The 21,728-nt window shown below is 38.4% G+C and overlaps 1 long non-coding RNA gene across 1 annotated transcript; it reads right to left on the bottom strand.

Annotated features, from left to right (window-relative positions):
* Positions 1-369: 369 nt before the first annotated feature.
* LOC121041059 (uncharacterized) lies at positions 370-6,917 on the bottom strand. Its single transcript, XR_005795547.1, has 2 exons — positions 6,819-6,917; positions 370-721 (listed from the first exon to the last, which is right to left on the bottom strand). It is a non-coding gene; the product is annotated as an uncharacterized LOC121041059 (long non-coding RNA).
* Between the last annotated feature and the right edge of the window lie 14,811 nt (positions 6,918-21,728).

Below are 21,728 nucleotides of genomic sequence, written 5' to 3'. Positions count from 1 at the left end.
GAATATTAAAAGTAAGATACAGAAGGTAGATAGCAATTTTTTAGACACCAGAAAATTGGAATGATTTCTTTGGCGATAATCTGAATTTAAACGCTCAGAGAGGGTCAAAACTAAAAAATCCAATGCTGTAGCTCAAGGGAAAAGTTAAACTTCAGGGGTAAAGAATGTAATAGACCTGGCAGCAACAATATTGTAGAAAGACAAAGAATTTTAATCACCTACAAATTTGATATAAACTAGCCCCATTGGATTTTTCAGAAAAAAATAACACATTCATGCCTATCTAGGACTATAATTCCAAAGCTAAATAAGACAAAAACTGGGTTAATCAATATTTTTGAATGATTAAACAAAGAAAGGAACAATTAATGAGTGAAACAACTAACAAGCATTGTTGAATTTTTATTGGGCAAAACTGGTCATTTAAAGACTTGTATAAAGTATTTCCTCACAATTGCAGCTGCAAATCTGTGATGCATTGCTTTACAAAGTAGTCAACTCCTCAAATCTGGCTTTATTAGAAGAAGTGGCAGCATCCCTTACAAAGAAGGTTTAAACTGCATGAAGGAATTGAGTCAGGAATTTATGATTTCCAAGTCTCTCTCCACTTCTACGATTCTCTTGAGCAAAGTTTTGATGGAGGAAGAGTAGAGATGACAACCACAAGAAGGATTCTTTTTCCAGATCAGAAGGGGAACTGGCCAGTTGTTTCCTTTTTCCCCTGACATGAAAAAAAAAAAAAAAAAAAAAGACACATTGGTAAAGAGTCAAAATGACTCTGATAATATCAACTTTTTCACCTAAAGAACTGTGGACTTCAGGCATTCTAGTTAATCTCTCGAAGCCCCAGTCTCTTCATCTGTAAATTAAGGATAATATAACCTAACCTATGTGACTAGGTGGTGTCCTGACTGAAGAAGGTGAAGAATGTAGTGACTGGCATAAACTAAATGTGCAATGCATTGTGACTAGTGTTCAAGGTGGAGTACACGTGTTCCAGTATATGCCAAGGTTGCATCTCTGGAGGCAACCACTTGTCTCTTGCCCTGCCCTTCTAGAAAAATACATCAAATTTCATTTAATTGTCCTATGTTCTTTACAGCCTCTTGTGTATACTTCTTTCTTTCTAAACTAATGGTTAGCTTTTCTCATTTGCCACTTATAAAGACACTGATCTTTAAGGCACAAATATACATGGAGAACCACATACACACACACACACACACACACACACACCACAGATATGTATATTTTTTTGAAACACTGAAATTAATTCTCTTTGGAATTGGAAATAAATGTTTACCAAGTGAGTTCAGTCACAGATAAGCTTTTCCCTTAATCATTTATAACTACAATTTTCCCAAACTGGGGTCAGAATATATTTGCTAAGCTGTGACAATATGATTTCTTTTAGGCACACAGATATTCTAATACAGCAAGAATTCAAAGGCTTATTTAAAAACTAAAAACATCTGGAATACAATTTTGCGTTTCCTTTACATGAACATTACATTTTTAAAAACCGGGATCTGAAAGTTTGATATGTAAAAGACAAAAAATATTTGTACTTTTTAAAACATGTTTATTCATTTATTTTTGAGAGAGAGAACACGAGCGGGAGCGAGGGAATCACAGAGAGAGAGGGAGACAGAGAAATCCAAGCAGACACTGTGCGGAGCCCGACACAGGTCTCTCAAACCCATAAACCTCAAGATCATGACCTGAGCCGAGACCAAGAGTTGGATGCTTAACCAACTAGCGCCTCAGGTGCCCCTATTTGTGCTTTTAAAAATAATTTCTACCAATCATCTCAGAAGAGCTTCTGAGATCACCTTCAGAGTGATGGGGAGTGCCTCCTGAGACAGAAAATATAATCATTCTTTTAGGAGTGAAACACTAAATTCTCATTCACTGCCACCAAGGAGAAAATGTACAACGTTGCCATCACACTAAGCAACGCCTTAGATCGACACTCCATTCAACTCCCCTTTGTTACTCAGGGACTGTTCTGTTGTGAAAGCACACCCAATCCCAGGTGAATAGAATCAGCTTTTCTGATAGGAACAAAAGAGAAGTCTGACCTTTATCAAGCACTTGACATTTGTTGGCACTATGAAAAGCACGGCTTTCTAATTTAACCTTCAAAATAAATCTATAAAGTGAGGTATATTGTTCTCATACTAAAGATAAGTTACCTGAGGTTTACTAAGGGCAACTGATTTGCCCAAACCATGCAGCTAGCGAGTGGTGAAAGTGCTTCTCAGTGTGTAGTTCCAGGGACCCTCACACTACATCACAGAGAGCTTCGTAAAGGAACAGATTCTTCCCACACCCAAAGGTGCTAAATGAGAGTGGGGACAATGAAGCAGAGGCTGTATTTTAAAACAAGCACCTTGGGGCGCCTGGGTGGCGCAGTCGGTTAAGCGTCCGACTTCAGCCAGGTCACGATCTCGCGGTCTGTGAGTTCGAGTCGCGCGTTGGGCTCTGGGCTGATGGCTCAGAGCCCGGAGCCTGCTTCTGATTCTGTGTCTCCCTCCCTCTCTGCCCCTCCCCTGTTCATGCTCTGTCTCTCTCTGTCTCAAAAATAAATAAACGTTAAAAAAAAATTTAAAACAAGCACCTCAGGTCATTCTGACCCTTTTTAATTAATCACTCTGGTGGGCAAGGCTTCTGAAAGACAAACATAATAAAATGTCCATTCTTGGATGTATTCATCATTTTTTTTCCTCCTGTTGAAATAATTTGTTTCATTTTGCATTAAATAACAGTGTTCGCTCCACTGTCAGGTACTCTCATACACGTCTTCATCTTAAAGTCAAGGCTAATGACTTGGCTAATGACAAGGCTAATGAGGTGTTTACCCCAAAGAATTAAGAGTGAGTATTCAAGTACATGGACACTCGTGTTCACAGCAGCATGATTCACAATTGCCAAAAGGTCGAAAGAGCCCCAATGTCCATCAATAGATGATGGATAAACAACTAGTGGTATATACACGTGGAAAGGAATAAAGTAATGATACACACTGGGGCATGGATGAACCTCCAAAACATTATGCTGCACAAAAGAAGCCAAACACAAAATATCACATCTTCTATGATTCCATGTATATGAAATATCCAAAACAGACAAATCCGTAGGACAGAATTCAGGCTGGAGGTTTCCAAGGACTGTAGGGAAGGGGTAACAGGGTAAGAATGCTTAATGAATAGTGGGTTTGTCTATGAGTGAGGTAAATGTTTGGGAACTAGAAAAAAGTGGTGGCTGAACAACATCGTGAGTGTACAAAATGCCACTGAATTATTCACTTTAAAATGATTAATTTTAGGGGCGCTTGGGTGGCTCAGTCAGTTGAGCATCTGACTTCAGCCCAGGTCATGATCTCATGGTTTGTGAGTTCATCCCCACATTGGGCTGTTTTCAGGGAAGAGCCCACTTTGGATCCTCTGTCTCCCTCTCTCTCTGCACCTCCCCCACCCCGTGCTCTCCCTCTCTCTCAAAAATAAACATTAATGGCACAAAAACAGACACATAGACCAATGGAATAGAATAGAAACCCCAGAACTAGACCCACAAACGTATGGCCAACTCATCTTTGACAAAGCAGGAAAGAACATCCAATGGAAAAAAGACAGTCTCTATAACAAATGGTGCTGGGAGAACTGGACAGCAACATGCAGAAGGTTGAAACTAGACCACTTTCTCACACCATTCACAAAAATAAACTCAAAATGGATAAAGGACCTGAATGTGAGACAGGAAACCATCAAAACCCTAGAGGAGAAAGCAGGAAAAGACCTCTCTGACCTCAGCCGTAGCAATCTCTTACTCGACACATCCCCAAAGGCAAGGGAATTAAAAGCAAAAGTGAATTACTGGGACCTTATGAAGATCAAAAGCTTCTGCACAGCAAAGGAAACAACCAACAAAACGAAAAGGCAACCAACGGAATGGGAAAAGATCTTTGCAAATGACATATTGGACAAAGGGCTAGTCTCCAAAATCTATAAAGAGCTCACCAAACTCCACACCCGAAAAGCAAATAACCCAGTGAAGAAATGGGCAGAAAACATGAATAGACACTTCTCTAAAGAAGACATCCGGATGGCCAACAGGCACATGAAAAGATGTTCAGCGTCGCTCCTTATCAGGGAAATACAAATCAAAACCACACTCAGGTATCACCTCACGCCAGTCAGAGTGGCCAAAATGAACAAATCAGGAGACTATAGATGCTGGAGAGGACGTGGAGAAACGGGAACCCTCTTGCACTGTTGGTGGGAATGCAAATTGGTGCAGCCGCTCTGGAAAGCAGTGTGGAGGTTCCTCAGAAAATTAAAAATAGACCTACCCTATGACCCAGCAATAGCACTGCTAGGAATTTATCCAAGGGACACAGGAGTACTGATGCATAGGGGCACTTGTACCCCAATGTTCATAGCAGCACTCTCAACAATAGCCAAATTATGGAAAGAGCCTAAATGTCCATCAACTGATGAATGGATAAAGAAATTGTGGTTTATATACACTATGGAATACTACGTGGCAATGAGAAAAAATGAAATATGGCCTTTTGTAGCAACGTGGATGGAACTGGAGAGTGTGATGCTAAGTGAAATAAGCCATACAGAGAAAGACAGATACCATATGGTTTCACTCTTATGTGGATCCTGAGAAACTCAACAGGAACCCATGGGGGAGGGGAAGGAAAAAAAAAAAAAAAGAGGTTAGAGTGGGAGAGAGCCAAAGCATAAGAGACTGTTGAGAACTGAGAGCAAACTGAGGGTTGATGGGGGGTGGGAGGGAGGAGAGGGTGGGTGGGTGATGGGTATTGAGGAGGGCACCTTTTGGGATGAGCACTGGGTGTTGTATGGAAACCAATTTGACAATAAATTTCATATATAAAAAAAAAAAACATTAAAAATAAATAAATAAAAGGTTAATTTTATGTTATGTGAATTTCACTTCAAATTATTTTTAAAAAATAAGAGATAATACTACTAGCTTCTAATTTCCTTTCATATTTGGTCCAAGTTTGATGCTAAGAGTATTTTGGGGGGAAAGCAATAGTGATGATAACTTTATAATATTCCCAGATTAAGTGTCTCTAACTCCATGGCCAACAGATGGCGCTCCAGTTTCAATTGTAACGGAAGTTCTCAGACTATCTCACACAAAGGTCTCCGTTTCCATTAAGAACGAGATTAAATGCATGTCCTTAAAACTCTGTTATGGGGCTAGAAACTTTGACTGATGTTTCTTAATTTCCCTTAGAAATTACAGCCTAATCATAAAGTGGATATACAAAAATAAATTAATTAATTAATTAATTAATTAAATAAAATAAAAATAAGAGTGACTATAAAGCAGCAACTTTGAGTACAGAAGTCATACATGAAAATTTTTAGTGGGGCCAAAACAGTAATGATGGGTAGAAAAGCAGAAGTTTTACCAGCAGATAGACCTAATTTCTAACTCAGTCTCACCATTTTCCAACCATGTGACCTTGCTTAACAAAATTGCTTAGTCTCTTAGAATCTGTTTTCTCCTGCAAAATGTTGATAACACATTCTTCCAAAGTTAGTTGTAACAATTAGGAATAATGTGTTTGTCAAGTGCTTTGCAAAACATTTAGTAGATAGTAGGTACTCAGTAATATTTAGCTATTCTAATTGGTGACAGATAAAATATAGAAATACATATAGGATTTATTGGCCTTGGGTCATATGCATTTAAGTTAAATGCAGTCCATTACTATTACCTGCATATTAACAGCATGGAATTTGACACACCACAGATGTATTTGTAAATTGTTAGAGTCAGTTAAAGTCTTAAATGCTTATGCTTTCTGTAAGTGAAACATTGAAGTGACATTATATGGATACAGCAGAAAGTTCATAATATATTATTAGGTGGAGAGATAAAACAGATTGCAAAACAGTATTATAGTGTAGTCCCAATTTTGTTTAAAAACTGTATATCTGGTAAGATATACAGCAATATATTAATTTTGGTTATCTTTGGGTCATAAAACTATAGCTGATTTCAGTGTTCTTAATACTTTTTACACATTTTTAATATTTTCTATAATAAATATGTATTAATTTCTAGTGACACACACACACACAAATCTTTTTCATGTACTACTGTGTGAAGCTAGGAATATATCAGATATGGACACAGCAAGTCTGTGAACCAGTTGAATCCACAGAGGAAGTACACTCAGAGCTTAGATATATAGTGCCCTGGGACCTCCCTCCTGCTTAGAATTCTCCATAGGGGGAAGAATAAATGGAAAAACAACCCCAGATGTGTTTCTCTTTGCCAGTGTTTCAGGCCAGCATATGTAAACAGTATCAGTGAGATGTTCAAACAGCTGATTAGAAAGGAGAAAATTCAGTTGGCTTCACAATTTGGAATCATTTCAAACACCCTCTCAAAAATAAACAGACATACCAATGTAAAATTTCTTACTAGCCTTAATTCATAAGACAAAGTTTTTGTATTTATAATAATTTGGGAATATTCATCAAAAACTTTAATTTTTTTTTTTAACGTTTATTTATTTTTTGGGACAGAGAGAGAGAGACAGAGCATGAACGGGGGAGGGGCAGAGAGAGAGGGAGACACAGAATCAGAAACAGGCTCCAGGCTCTGAGCCATCAGCCCAGAGCCCGACGCGGGGCTCAAACTCACGGACCGCGAACTCACGGACCGCGAGATCGTGACCTGGCTGAAGTCGGACGCTCAACCGACTGCGCCACCCAGGCGCCCCCATCAAAAACTTTAAATACACATATACTTTCAACCCAGCATACCCCTTTTCTAGGACTCTGTCCTATAGAAAGACATAGACTTGCATCAAGATTCATGGTCGAGGGTTGTACAGGGCAGCATGGCTTATAAGAACAAAAATTGCCACTAATGGGGAATGATTTTTACATCATAAGGCATTCATACTATAGAATGCTATGCAGCTGTTAAGTAGAATGCTATAGATTTCTAAATAAGGACATGGAATGATCTCCCACACACATTAAGTGGAAGGAAAAGAGTAAGAGAGCTATAACAAAAGTAAGATACCATTTACGTTTTAAAAAAACCTCTTTTGGGGCGCCTGGGTGGCGCAGTCGGTTAAGCGTCCGACTTCAGCCAGGTCACGATCTCGCGGTCCGTGAGTTCGAGCCCCGCGTCGGGCTCTGGGCTGATGGCTCAGAGCCTGGAGCCTGTTTCCGATTCTGTGTCTCCCTCTCTCTCTGCCCCTCCCCCGTTCATGCTCTGTCTCTCTCTGTCCCAAAAATAAATAAACGTTGAAAAAAAAATTTAAAAAAAATAAAATAAAATAAAATAATAAAAAATAAAAAAAACCTCTCTTTGTGTATGTGCATAATACTTATGTACACATATTTAAATATGTAAATACATAGAAATATTGAAAAGGTCTAGAAAGGTAATACCTAATTATTAACAATGATCATATCTAAGGAAAGTTTTTTAAACTATGTTTTCTAAATTGTTTTAAGTCCTCTCTCTCTCTCTTTCTCTCTCATGCAGACACACAAACACACACACACACACACACACACACACACAATCATACATAAACACACACACTAATACATGTGTCTACTATGTGCTAGGTTTTGATGTATTAGCATTCCACACCAGAAATAGCCCATTCTTATGAGAGCTTTCAGTGTTGAGGTTCATCCCTGGGACTTTTCACAGACTACTGGCTATATGGTCTAGTCAGACAATAAATAATTATTTCTGCAGGTTGGTCAAACAGTTTGTGCCCCAGAGCCACCCCCCCCCAACTTCTCAGTAAGGGAAAAAAATAAAAAGAAATAAACAAGCCCAGATTGAAATATAAGAAATAAAATTTTGAAAGATAATATGAAATATTATATTCTTGAGATTTTCTTTGAAAAGATACCCCCCATAAAAGCATGAATAATAAAATAAAACATTGCTAAATTTGACCATATTAAAATTTAAAATATATTAAAACCTCAGGAAAATAATGTCATAAACTTGAAGAACATACTTTTGACACACAGAATCAATAAGGGAATAGGAACCAGGATGTATTTAAAAACATCTGTAAGAAACAAGAAAAAAGACAAACAACTCAAGAGGAAAAAAAATGGGGAAAAGTCATAAAGAGCTTTTTAAAAAAAAATGTTTATTTATTTTGAGAGAGAGCAAGTGAGAGAAGGCAGAGACATAGAGAGAATCCCAAGCAGGCTCTGCACTGTCAGTGTAGAACTTGATATAGGGCTCGAACTCAGAACTGTGAGATCATGACCTAAGCCAAAATCAAGAGTCAGATGCTTAACCACCCAGGGGCCACCCAGGGGCCTCAATAAAGAGTTTTTTATGGGTAGGAATTACAGATGCTGAACATACACAAGAAAAGACATTCAACTTTATTAGTAATAACAGAAATGAAAATTAAGACCACAATAAGATACAATTTTATAACCACTAAGTGTACACAAATACAGGTCTGACGTTGATCAATATTTGTAAGGATTTGAACCAATGGATATTCATATACTGCTGGTAAAAATGTAAACTGATTTATCACTTTGGAAACAGGTTTGACACCTTCATATTAAGTTAAATATTCTATACCCCCAAACCAAACAATTCCTCTTTTAGATACCCGTCCTTAAAAAATGCTTGTACATGTACAACAAGAGACATGAATAAGAATATTTGAGACAATATTATTCACATATGCAAAAAAATGGGGGAAAACCCCCTCAAATTTCCAGGGATAAGAAAGTGCTAACTGAATTACTAAAGTTACACCATGGGATATTATTTGGACTAAAAGGGAATGAACTGTAGCTACTTGGAAGTATATGAATTACATTATATGAATTACATTGTAGAAATGTAATGCAAAATGAAATAAACAAGTCACAGGTGCTTACCTACAGCTCAAAATGCTCAGACTCAAGAAATACCAAACAATACATTGCTATGGAAACCTCAACTTAAAAAAAAAAAACAACAACTATAAATTAAATAATGATTTCAGGAAAGTAGTAGCCTCTGAGCAGGAGGCACAGAGAATGTCTCTGCTACATTTGGTGTGCTACAAGGGTTAATCAAGTTCTAGTTCTTGAGATCAATGGTGGATTCCTAGGTACTCATTTTAGTACTGTGCTACTAGATTATATAGATGTGACTGTGATTTTTATGCATCATTTGTTACATCTTTAAAAAAAACCTTCTTTTTAAACACAACTTCTAAAAGAGAAAAATTAAATCCAAAGACGAATAGTATGTATTCAGGCATGTTAGCAGTTTGCTTTTCATGTGTATTCCATGTTCTTTTCTTTAGTACTTTCTTAAATATACAAATTTTAGGCCTCATGCTCTTCAGATTCTTCTTTGTAGAATAGCATTTTGTCAAAGAAGGACACGAGTAGAATAGGAAGAGGAGAGGAAAATCCAAGAACCCTTCCAAGTACAATGGGACTCTGAAGAGACAATTTTTAATGTGTCACTAGATGGTAAATTAATTTTACTTTGATTGGAAAACAATCACAGGTTCTGGTTCAATCACAGGTTCAATCTAGCCTGCCATTGTGAGGTTAAGTTATAAGGTCCTGCCAGTTCTAAAATTTTAACTTGAAACAGACGATCTCTGCTTGTCTTCAGAACATTATGGTAGATTTGTACATCGTGATGGAATTTATGTCTGAACTTGCTTCTCCCCATGATTAACAAAATTCACTGAAAATACTTGCAAACTCGAACAAAATGTGCTTATCTTTGGCTAATATAAGGTTTAAATTCTAATTTTATTTTTGGTACTTAGTAGATTCACTTTTTATATTTGACACCTTAGACTCCCAATTTACGCAAAGACTTCTGTAAATTTGGGCCAAAAGCAATTTAGCTAGTTATACTAGTATTTCAGTGCAATATCCTTCTCAGCCAGTCATATTTGACCTGTTCTTACATCACTTTTTCCCTGGGTGTAAGATCTCTTCAATAGATGCTAAGAATGGCAGTTTTGTAGAAAGAACACAGAATTTAGAGTGTTAGTGCCTGAGTTCAGGTCTGATTTACTTAGCAACTAGGTCAAGTTACATAACTTTTCTGGGCTTCACTTTACTCATCTGGAAAACACAGAAAATAATTGTATTAGGCTTTTTTGTCTGCAATTCATTTTGCTTTCAAACTCAATTCAAGATAGCTCAAAGAACAAATTCAGGTACTTCACATTCTAGAAGTTCAAGAGTCAACACAATTAGATCCAGAATGTCTTAAGTCTCTTTCCCCATCCCTCTTTTCTATCTCTCCCCAAAGATTCACTTTCTTATGCAAACAAATCCTCATCATTTGGTAGGAAAAACTACTTCTAATTGACCCAGAATCACATTTTTCCAGTTTAGGAAAGGGAAGGCAGCAATTATACCACTCAGCACCAGATTGTTCTTTCTTTCTTCCTTTCTTTCTTTCTTTCTTTCTTTCTTTCTTTCTTTCTTTTTCTTCTTCTTCTTTTTAATGTTTTATTTATATTTTGAGAGAGAGAGCATGAGGAGGAAAGGGGTAGAGGGGGGTGGGGGCATCACAGAGGATCCAAAGCAGGCTCTCTGCTGACAGGCCAACAGCAGCAAGCCCCATGTGAAGCTTGAACTCACAAACCCTGAGATGAATAACCTGAACCAAAGTCCCATGCTCAGCTGACTGTGCCACCCATTTGCCCCCAGATTGGTCTTTCTTAGGTCAAATGCTCACTCCTAAGTCAATCACTGCTCCTGGAAGGACAGACTATCATAATTGGCCCACCTGGGATCACATGTTCATCCTTGAGCCTAAAGGAGCAGATATAGTCATTGGCCAACTCACCAGGACCACTTGCATTGGATAATAGCAGATTTCCATAGCACACAAGGATGGTGTCCAGATAAAAATATCAATTTTCCACTACTGTAATAATTCCTCTAGGTAGGATCTTATGAAAGCTAAAAATTTGGGACAGAGTGCTTTGTGCGCTATAAAATACATATATCTTGGGTTAAAATGTGGGTTTTTTTTTTTTTTTTTTTTTGTAAAAAATCACTAAAGAGAGTACCATAAGATTGGATTAGAATGAGGCATCTGTTGGGGCACCTGGGTGGCTTAGTCGGTTGAGCCTCCAACTTCAGCTCAGGTCATGATCTCACACCCTGTGAGTTCGAACCCCGCGTGGGACTCTGTGCTGACAGCTCAGAGCCTGGAGCCTGTTTCAGATTCTGTGTCTCCTTCTCTCTCTGACCATTCCTAATTCATGCTCTGTCTCTCTCTATCTCAAAAATAAATAACCGTTAAAAAAAATTTAGAATGAGGCATCTGTTGAAAACGAGTCATTTTTTGTGTGAAACTGAGAAAATTGTTCTATATTCTTTACAAAGAAAATTGTCTACAAAATGAAAGAAATAAATATTAGTTTTATGTTTAACATAGATTTTTTTTTTTTTGAGAAATGAAAGCCGTAATAAAATCTCCAATGTCTTTATGTGCCCACAGTAAATGTCTCATTTTCTATCAAGAACTAAATGTGCTCAGGGGTGTGAACATGTCACGATCACTTAGCTTAATGGGTGTGAAGTAAATGCGCTCTTTTCTAGAGGGAAAATCTTTTCTAAAGATCATTGCAACATTTACAAAACTAAGCACATTTTTATAAAATTGGACAGTTGGAAGTGACCTGCAAAGTTCATCAAATCTCTGCCACGGCTTTAGAATGACAATCAAAACACCCCCGGGAAATAACTATCTTGAAATAGATTTTTAAAATGTCTTCCAGGGAGAGACTCTGGGGAATCCATGTTTCTCACAATAAATCACAATCTACCTTCACTTCTTTCCTTCAGGCTGCCAGAAAATAATTGGATTACACTACAGCTCCCTGGGGCAGTGGTTCCCAAACCTGGTTATTTATCAGAACCTCTTTGGAAATTTATAAAACACAGTTTTCTGGGCCATACTCTAGAATTAGGGCCCTGGAATCAGTTTTCTTTTTATTTGTTTGCTTGTTTTTCTTAAAAGCTTCTCCAGGTATCTTTATTCAACCACTTTGATCTATGCACTGGCTTTAGGAAATCACAGAGTCTCAGGACTAAGATAATATTTAATCATAACTCTAATGCCATTGCCAAGAGATAGGTGTCTCGCTATTGTTATCAGGCACTGGAGAACAAATGTGCAAAGTGTTTTAATTTTTGAAGCTCTAACTGTATGAAAGAAGTTTGTGAATGTCTACATTTCCCAATTTTTCTTTCAGAATATTGATGCTAATACTCTGAATATTGACTATTAGATCCAGTCTGAAAGCCTCTGTAAATAGAGGCAGTAGGTTCCTTAATACATTCTCTGGGTGTTGGAAAGTGCTAGAAAAAGAAATGACATTATGATAAGGAGGAGAATGAATAAATAGACAAGCTTCCATCATCCTGCATTAGAGAGAATTTTCTGAATTTATTAAGAACGGCTCCATTCTTTCTTAAAAGGTTATCAGTTCACATCCAAATGATGAGCTATCATGCAGTTATGAAGGCGCACTTGTACAGAATTTTAATGAACTCAGATGGTATGAAAGGTTTTGCATCCTGACCTTTTCTTTCTGCATTACATCATAAGCGTTTTTCCATGCAATTATAATTCTTCACATATGTGTTGGCAAACACATGGCAAGTATGAATACGCATATACATAGTCTGTTTGTAAATGCTTTTCAATGTCTTTTGGTTATTTTTTCAACAGATACTTTTTAAGTGCTCTGCTGGCACTTATTAACTGAGGAGAAAAAGGGACATCAGGAAAAAGATAAATAACCATGATAGGCTGATTGGGATGCAAGAATCGGCCAGGTCACAGGTATTTCAGCTGTTTAGAGGAGGCAGTAATTAAATGAAGAACAAGGATACTTCGCATGAATTTCTGTGGGAGAGGAAATTTAAACTCATCAAAAAGGGGTGGGACTCAGAGAAGATAATGAAAATAAATTTTCATGCTGGGGAATGGAATATGTTAAGATGTGAAATTAGAGATCTGTACATCCTGTTCAGGAAATGGTAGGAGAAGTGTAAGGAGAAAAGTCTGGGTTCCCAGGTAACAATGAGACTAGATTTTGCTTTAATTTTCATTTTGTTTGCGTTTCATAAATATGAAAGGTTTCAAACTTATAAAAAAAGTGTAGAACGTTACATCGCAGACATCCAGGTGTCCACCACAGACTTTAAGCAAATGTTAAAGTTTGGCACATGTGCTTGATTCTTGGGCGCTTTTTAACGGCCTGAGTTTGAATCTGGATGCTAGAGGCTGAGCCTGGGATTGTCAAGCTGGAAGCAGGCAGCAAGTTCAAGGGGATCAACATCAGGTGTTTCTTTAAACTCTATTTAGAGACTGAAGAGGTAGGGAAAAGAGAAGGATAGCAATTTCCCCAGTAAATAATGTTAAACATTTTAACATTCTTTAATATGGATATGTTCTGGAAGTAAATAAAAGACTGATGTAAATTTTTAACTAAAATTAAGAAATCAAAGAAAAATTTCACTGGCTGCGTGCACCCAAGGGCTACATCCCCAGGACCCATGCCAAAAGTGAGATCCTTCATCCCCACAGGGATACCCATTTCCCCATCTTTGGCTGCTAGGAATGCTTCTCTTATGATAGTGTCAGATGTTCTCTTCCAGATCATAGGGATACACTGCAGTCTTACCTAATATGGGGTTTGACATTCCAAATAGTTAAATTATACTGTTTGCAACTTAAATGGACCATAGTCAATTAGTTCATTAAGTAAAAATGAACAGACCATGTGTCCTTCTGGAGTTTTCATCCATCAACAAAGAAAGATCGCCTCCACCAAATAAAGGATAAAAGAATGGTGGAAGATAAAAAGAATGTTGCATTTTGAGTTTCTCATGAGTCATATGTGTTCAGTTTACTGGTTACTTACATGAAATTTCAAGAGAGCAGTGGTGACCCCAGTCTTCTCCCTCCCATAGGTGGCTCCGATTCTCCAAGATGATGTGAAGGACACGGAGGGAAATCTAAGCAAGAGACTGTTCACATGGCTCCGATTCTGAGTCAGCTTGCTTATGGCATCAGATAGATGAGCCTGAGTTTCTGACTTCTCCCTGTCCAGAAGGTCCTCCAGACCCTGATGCCAACCATGCAAAATAGATCATACGATGAGAAAATAAAGTCACATAATTTATTAATGATGGCGCGCTCACCAGAATCAGTGGGCGAAGAACCCCAAAAGTTATCCAACTTTCATACTTTGATTTACAAGCATCATAGTGTGATGCTTATGATTATGAGATCCCAGGCACCTGGGTGGCTCATTCAGTTAAGCGTCCGACACTTGATTTCGGCTCAGGTCATGGTCTCACACTTTGTGAGTTCAGGTCCCACTGCAATGGTGTGTGACTTTGAGCCTGTGTTGCTGACAGCATGGAGCCTGCATGGGTTTCTCTCCCTCTTTCTCTCTCTCCCTCTGTTCTTCCCCAGCTCATGTGCACTTTCTCTCCCTGCCTCCCTCCCTCTATCTCTCTCTCTCAAAATAAATACACTTAAAATTAAAAAAAAAAAAAAAAAAAAGAGTATGAGTTCTGGAGCCTCAGTTTCAGAGACCCAGCTCTGCCACTTACTCTGCCTCAATATCTCCTTTGTAAAATGGATACATTTTATCCAGTAGAGGATTGCTATGAGGATTAGATAACTTAATACCTACAATGTACTTAGAACAGTGCTTGACATTCTGTGCTCAATTGATGCTAGTTTTGTTATATGTTTAATTAAAACCCAGAACTCTTCCTTCCAGTCTGTATTTGTTATTTTGAATCCTTTCAGATTCCTGCCCACTACCACCCCCTGGGCAATTTTACCACATCGCCTACTTCCATGCTCAAACTAGGTCTGCACCTCCATCTCCGGATACTTGCAAGTCCTTGTAACATGTTAAGGTGGTCCAGTGGTCCAGGCAGTCTTATTTGGTTCCCCTGCTGTTCCTTCTTGGTGATAACTCTGATAGTTTTCTCCCAAGTGTGTGTAAAAGTAAAACATATGTGGAAGGTTTATACCTTGAAATATTAGCCTTGTTTTTCTGTGTTTTTTCTCTTACACTAATACGCCTAGTCAACACTGAAACAGAAGTAAAGATTTGAAGAAATTGCCAACCTCAGCACCAGATGCAGTTTTCCTACTAAGACACATTGTTTCAGGGCTGGAATTTTACCTGTGGGATGACATTAGGGAGAAGAGAGAAAGCGGAGAAGCAACTTGATTTTATTTTTATTTTATTTTGTTATTTTATTATTTTTATGTATATTTTTAATTCCAGTATAATTAATGCACAGTGTTATGTTAGTTTCAGGTGTACAACATAGCGATTCAACAATTCTGTACGTTACTCAGTGCTCATTACGGTAAGCGTACTCTTTATCCCCTTCACCTATTTCACCCATCACCAGACCAATCTCCCTTCTGGCAACTACCAGTTTGTTCTCTATATTGAAGATTCTGTTTCTTGTTTGTCTTCTTTCTTGCTTGCTTGCTTTCGTCTCTTAAATTTTGCGTAGGAGTGAAGTCCTATGGTATTTACTTCTCTGACTTATTTCACTGGGCATTATGCCCTCTACATCCATCCATGCTATTGCAAATGGAAAGATGTCACTCTTTCACGGCCAAGTAATACTCTGTTGTATACAGACACCACATCTTCTTTATCCATTCATCTATAACCTATGGCTGGACACTGGGATGCTTCCATATCTTGGCTCTTGTAAGTAATGCTCTAGTAAACATAGGGGTTCACAGATCTTTGCAAATTAGTGTTTTCATTTTCATTGGGTAAATGCCCAGTTGTGGAATTACTGGATCACGTGGTAATTCTATTTTTAAGTTTTTGAGGAACTTCCATGCTATTTTCTAGACAAGGAGGATGACTTGGAGGGAAAAGAGCTTGATTCAGCACAGTACACAGGGCACAGAAGATGCCCTCCCTGTCTTGGAGCGTGACTCATACTCATTTCCTGTAGACCTGTCATGTAACTGTCCTAAATACTTGATACCCTGCCCCTTAACAGAGGAAACCAAATAGGTGGGTTAAGGGGGAGCCTAAAGGGAAACTCTTGCATACTGATAAAAGTAACACTAAACTGAATTAGTGGGGAATTTGCTGTGAGGTGACACATATCATGCTTCTGAGATTACATTTATTTTAAAATGGAAAAGCCCAGATATTTATCTTCTAGTATATCTTTTTTAAAGCTTATTTATTTATTTTGAGAGAGAGAGAGAGAGAGAGAGAGAGAAGCAGCAGCAGTGGGGCAGAGAGAGAGAGGAAGAGAGCAAATCCCAAGTAGGCTCCGTGCTGTCAGCACAAAGCCCAACATGGGGCTCAAACTCACTGAACAGTTAACGTGGGTCTGGAACTCACAAACCGTGAGAACAATACCCAAGCCTGAGACCATGACCTGAGCCAAAATCCAGAGTCAGACTCTTATCTGACTGAGCCACCCAAGCGCCCTTATCTTCTAGTATCTCTTAACCAGTTGTGTTGAACTGATCTCTTTGTAAATGTCACCATTGTGCCTATTTTAGCCTAGAGCATAGTTTTCCCCAGAAATCAGGTCCTCTTGTTCAAATGTGAACATACTAATTCCAACATGTTTTATAGTCATTATTTTGCTCCCAAACAGAAAGTTCCTATATGGGGCTGAAACAAAAAAGTCAGGCCTGATGATACAGATTTGAGAATTATGCATATAGAACAAATATTTGAAGCCCTGAAAATAGTTGAAATCATGGAGGAGGCAGTAAAAAGGGAGAAGAGCGGGTGATCAAGAACAGAGTCATAGGAACTACCAAGTTTATTTGCACAAGAACAAGGAAGAAGAGCTCTCCTAGGAGAGAGAGTCATTAACCAGAGCTGTATAGAACAAGAAAGCATTGGAAGGAGGGATTGACTGACAGAGTTAATTGTTAAAAGCAGGAAGAAAAGTGGGAACTGAGAAAAAACTTCTGGATCTACCTATCAGGAATCTGCTAGCGATATTCAAAGAAGCAATTTCAATAAAGTGGTGGCAGGAGATACCCAAACAAGAGAAGTTGAGTAGGGTGAAAGTGTTGTGGTTCCAGGGAGCTATGAGACAGCTCTGGGCATAGACCCACGGGCTCTGTTCATGGATCTTGCCTTCTCCATTTACCAAACTGCAGGTACTGAGGTCCTCTGGCTAGTTCTTATCAGTCCACCTTTTCCACTGAGCTAGGCTTCACTGGGAAATAAGCACATTGGGATTTTCTGGAGAGGACTTGGCATTAGTTGTGAGGCCATGAAGCCAGTTATCTGGAGGGCCTTGGTGGTGTGACTGCACTAAGCTATGCCCTCCCCAAACTCCCAACCTTTGGCGCTGACTGTTCTTGACTTGAGCTTTGACTTTGGGATTGGCGTTCCCATTTTCCTACTGGTGTTCAACCTGCACTGAGTCCCAGCACCACCTGTCTGGGAAATTGACAGTCAAACTAACCTTGGCAGCACCTTCCCCAAGGTACTGGCTTCTATTCCAGAACTTTGGCAGGGATCATGGTCCAATCATCATAATCATCATTAATCATCATGTTGCATACAACATACTAATGTGAAAGAATCCTCTCTGCCCCTATCCCACTCCATCTTTACTGACACAATCTGTCGTGGACTTCAATCCCTTGGCCTGTATTCTAGGTTGGCATGTGTGCTTCTGAAGTTTTCCTCTTCTGGAGATTGTTTGGCTACTCTGGCTTATATACCTCACTTAACTTCTAAAGCACATAAAACGTAATATGCACATATATACACATGCACACACACACAACCTCTGATTTTTTATGATCCTTTTAATTCCTATGGTTCCCACAGATTGGGTCAGTCTTGAATCTACCAAAACTCCACCACCTAGGTTAAACCCCAACTGTAATCTCCCAACCCTCCTGAAGTTGTGCAGAGGGAATCAGACATAGCCTTAGGCTATACTAATAGGAACATAGGGTCCAGATAAAAGAAATTAAGTATCTCACTGTAATGGGTACTGAGAAAAGACACAACTGAGCAATGAGTTCAATATTGAGTACATTTTAACCTTGGTGTTCTCACAAAGATCTGGTAGAAATTACCAAACGAGAATAATGACAAGCCCAAAGTCTTAACTAGAAAAAAATATCACAAATACCTATTCCATAATAAGATTTTTTTAAAAACTGTGAATTCTGGAATAAAATAAAATAAAAAATTATAAAAATAATAAAAACTGAACTGAGAAGGGGCTATGGTTAGATGTACATAAAGAGCAATTAAAAAAATCACACTTCAGGTCAATTGATCTCTCATATTCCTCTAGGTCCTAAATTCTGAGACATGGGAAACGTCAAACACTCCCTCCACATCCCTCAGGTCCTAATCTTGTTTCATCATTTTTTTAAATCTCCCATGTATATTAATTTAAAAACAATATATAAACCATTCCATATTCAAAACTCAGGAGTTCCACACCTAATATCTGGCCTGGCTTCTCCACAATACTCTGAGTCAACTTGATAGTTTATTAAATTCATTCAGATATCATTTCTGAGAATCCAGAGCTTTGGAATCTAACAAGTCTTTCCTCAAACTGTAGCTCTGTCCTTTACTAAATATGCACTTTGGGCAAATCAATAACTTTCCAAGTCTCAACTTTCTTGTCTATAAAATAAGCACACTAATGGCCTACTTACCTTAGTTCATCCAACAAGTGTTTTTATTTGGAGAAAGACTGAAGGAACTAAGATATTTTGCTAAAATAAGAAAAAAAGGTATGAGGGAGACTCCCTTCCTGGTCTTTCCAATGGGTAGCAGAAAGATCAAATAGAAATAACAGGAAGACTGATTCCAGGGAAAGAAAACCGTGCACCTTCCGAAGACACTTTGCAGTGAGCAGGATGTCCTGTGTTCGAAAATATTCCAAAAGGAGTCATTGGACCACAGGTGATAATATGTGCCAAACAGATTCCTCCGCTAGCAAGTAGGTTTTGAGGGAAAGGGAACTTCTTTCCAACTCTTCAGTGACCGCATAAGATATAAATCTACCCAAAGCACATAACTAAAATAGTTTCAATAAATGAGAAATGAGGTTGTTCTCATGTTATTTAGAAGTTTCCAGTTCTCATCTTCTTGCATTGTTCTTCCTTCCTGTAGTTTACACTTCTGCCACCACCTCCCAGAATCTCTTTCCTGCAGGAGACAAATAGCTTTTGAAAGGCAGTAAATGATTAAATTAGTGAGATGATGGGTTAATGAGCTGATAGTCTCATACAGACAATTTCTGAGTCAGATTAAACGTGATGGGAATTTAACAATATTAAAATCCTAATCAGGAATCAAATGCTGGCTAATTTAGCAAAAAACAAAAACAACCACCTTAAGTAGCTCTGTAATTAGCACTTGCATTATGCTACACATTGCAGCAGGCAGAATAGTGGGTCAGGCGTGATTTTTAAACACATCATGTCTGTGTTTAATGCCAATTTCATGAACTACTCTGGGTGCTCATAATAAACAAGCAGAATCCAAATTTTCAGTATGTCAAAAGTCACTGAACCTTGGCTCCAGTTAAACCAATAAATCCAATTTAAGGAAGAGTTAAGGGGGAAACGTGATGTTCCCTACACTACGATGGATGGGTACATTTGTAGTGATTCCTTTGCCTTCCTGAGCCCCAAAAAAAGAAAACTTACAGGAATGTGAAGATTGAATTTAGTCTTCTGAACTTCCCTCTATTAGAAGAAAAGATGAACCCTAACCTCAGTGAACTTCCCCCACTCCCCCACCCCTGGCAAAGTGCAATCATGTTCAAATCTGTTCCATTTGTATGTGTTTCATCAAGTTGCTTGAAATTGAACAGAAGGCACCCAAAATGTTGGGCAAATTTACTTTTACAATCATTTTAAAATGCTGTAGTGTTTGACACAACTCTAGAAAGAACTCCTGTGGCTCAGCACAAACAGCTACATGCAACATTGTATAAATAAAAGATTTTTTTAAGAAATTGACTACTTAGTTAGAAATAGGACTGTAGATTGTCTTCTTATTGCAGTGTAAAGATCTCATTATGTGGTATCTTTTCCATTCTTATAGTGAAGAATGGTAATAATACATTACTTACCATAACTTTGAAGACAAAAATCTATTCCTTTACCAAAAATAATTTGTCACACAGACTGTCAATTCAGATGAGGAGTGCAGAAAGCATTTTATGAAGAATCATCAAAAAGAAAGATTTCTTCTTTCTTATTCTACGATTTTCCTCTGTGATGGAATTAAAGGGAAACTAGGAATACATGGGTTATTTTAGTTCTTTTAGTGTATGAATCATAAAATACAGCTTGTACATTCCCCCTAAACAGTGGAAATAGTACATTAAGACACACCGATTATATCTACCAAACATTTCTCAAGGTCTTATATCTTCCTGATATATATCCTTACATCCTTATGAGTAGATAAGAAAAGCTCAAAAAGCTACATGACTGAAATGACATCAAATCAAGGCTTCTTAAAGTTAAAAGCTCTGGTCCTCATCGATTTCTCCACGTGGGCATCCTGAAAGCTATTTTAATTCATCACACTCCAAACTGAACTCAACACCCACCACCTCTTTCCAACTTCCTCCTCCAGTTTTTCCAATTCTTAATGGTTGTAGCCCCACCGTTTCATCTTGGTTGTGAACCTGGAAATTGGCATTTTCTCTTCCCCTCTCTCTTCACAATTGAATATCTGTAAATCCTGACAGGTCGCCTCCTAAATACCCCCTAACTCCTAACAGAATACCTCTTCCCATGTCCAGGCTTGCAGCCTCTGTCACCTGAATACTAGAAATTATTTCCTAACCCATCTCCTGTTCTGCTCTCACTTCTTTCTTTCTCAATGATACCTAATTTCTTAAATATCACTCACGAGACTCCATGCTCAAAACAGTACCATTGAGCCTCACCTCCTGTAAGATGAAGGCCATGCTCCTTAGCATGTCATAGAATATTCTTCTTGTTTGCATCCTCAGCAGAGAACTTATCTTTTGCTAGTTGACCACAAGGGCCCTGCACTTGACCATTCCGAAGGCTTGAAGTTTGCCTCTAATGTGGCATGCTTCCCCACAGCTCTGCACCTTTATATCTACCACTAACTGAATGAGCTCCCTCAACCTATCCCCCAATAGAACCTTACTTGTCCTTTAAAAGGCTTTCTTTAGATGTTCTTCCCTAAGAAGCCTCCAGCCCCCTCTGCCCCAGACAGGTACTTTTTTTCTCCCTGTTCTGCATCCGTTATATGTGTGGTAACTTTACAACACACGTCTGTCTCTCTCATGGGATGAAAACTTCCTTAAGGGCTTCCTGTTTATCACAGTGTGTGACATACGATTAAATATTTGATCGTTGCTTTATGGATGAACTAATGAATCTAGGCTAAATTTTCTCCTTGTCAAATGAGATAATTTATCTCCAGGGAGGTTGAGCAACTTGCCCGAGACCACACAGCTGGATAACAAGAGAGACAATAGAGACACCATGTGCTTTCAGATTGCAGCCTAGGATTTACTCTCATGTAGCCAGCTGCTTACATATCTGATGCAATCATGTCCCGTGGCAACACCTTTCCCTAAGTTTCTATCTCTGTTAGGGAACTTTGGTTTGGGGCTTAGTGT

Source organism: Herpailurus yagouaroundi, unplaced genomic scaffold, assembly GCF_014898765.1.
Source record: "Herpailurus yagouaroundi ecotype Mexico unplaced genomic scaffold, PumYag 182, whole genome shotgun sequence".
Taxonomy (NCBI): Eukaryota; Metazoa; Chordata; class Mammalia; order Carnivora; family Felidae; genus Herpailurus; species Herpailurus yagouaroundi.
This window is presented reverse-complemented; position numbering and strand designations above follow the sequence as displayed.